The sequence below is a fragment of the Cebus imitator genome, unplaced genomic scaffold (assembly GCF_001604975.1).
Source record: "Cebus imitator isolate Cc_AM_T3 unplaced genomic scaffold, Cebus_imitator-1.0 Scaffold151, whole genome shotgun sequence".
Lineage (NCBI taxonomy): Eukaryota > Metazoa > Chordata > Mammalia > Primates > Cebidae > Cebus > Cebus imitator.
This window is the reverse complement of record NW_016107466.1, coordinates 4,710,977-4,711,873: the sequence shown is the minus strand read 5'-3', so window position 1 is coordinate 4,711,873 and position 897 is coordinate 4,710,977. Positions and strand designations below refer to the sequence as shown.

At 39.1% G+C, this 897-nt stretch overlaps 1 pseudogene across 1 annotated transcript in view; it reads right to left on the bottom strand.

The window, feature by feature from the left end:
• The window catches only part of LOC108314378, a 6,355-nt pseudogene extending 6,061 nt beyond the window's left edge, over window positions 1-294 (bottom strand). The window contains exon 1 of the transcript XR_005202562.1: window positions 253-294. The product of XR_005202562.1 is annotated as a ferritin heavy chain-like (transcript). The remainder of the gene's footprint in view (window positions 1-252) is intronic.
• Window positions 295-897: the final 603 nt, after the last annotated feature.

Genomic DNA, 897 nt, shown 5'->3' with positions numbered 1-897 from the left:
TTGCGATGGAATTTCTCTCTTGTTGCCCAGGCTGGAGTGCAATGGCATGACCTCGGCTGACTGCAAACTCTGCCTCCCGGGTTCAAGAGATTCTCCTGCCTCAGCCTCTTGAGTAACTGGGACTATAGGGGCATGCCATTACAGCTGGCTATCTATTTCATTTTTAGTAGAGACAGGTTCTCACCATATTTTAGTCCTGATGAGGAGTGATCCTAATAGGATTAGGAAATTCAGAATATTCCTGTTTATAACCTGATTAGGAGTATAGTCAGTTTTCAGTATTTTCAACTCCATGTCATACTGTAATGATTAAGGTCACTTGTGTTCCAATGCTTATCAACCCCAAGAAGACCTTCCTGAAGACCAAGGTACCATTTGACTTTTAAGAGGAGTATGCTCATTGGAGCATATCTCTTGGCCCATTTCCCAGCCCACATGGCCTTTCCTAGGAATGGTATATCTGATGCACTCTACAGGTGATTTCTGAAATGCCTATGAATATGTGCATTTTGTCAAAGAGCCTAAGCAAATAAAAATAGCTTTGTATAGCAAAAAATGTGCATTGTCTCAATCCTTTTATTTATTGGATGAGAATGAGCATATCAACAAGCACTTTACTCTCTAAAATACTGGCTCAATTGCAATTACCTTTCCTATTTTTTATCTAGGCTGTGTATTTTGTGCCACTCATATCCTGCATTTGAAAGATATCTTCAGTTTCTCTAAGTAAGTTATTAGGTTTTCAATGATAAGATAAAGCAGTTTGGATTTTTGAAAAGCAAGTAGCCTCTTCAGGAAGGACTCTCTCATCTCTTTCCTATGAAGGAATCATTTGTGGGAAACACTAAGCCAGGAAGAACAACAATGATATCACAGTAGCATAACTAAACCTTAGAG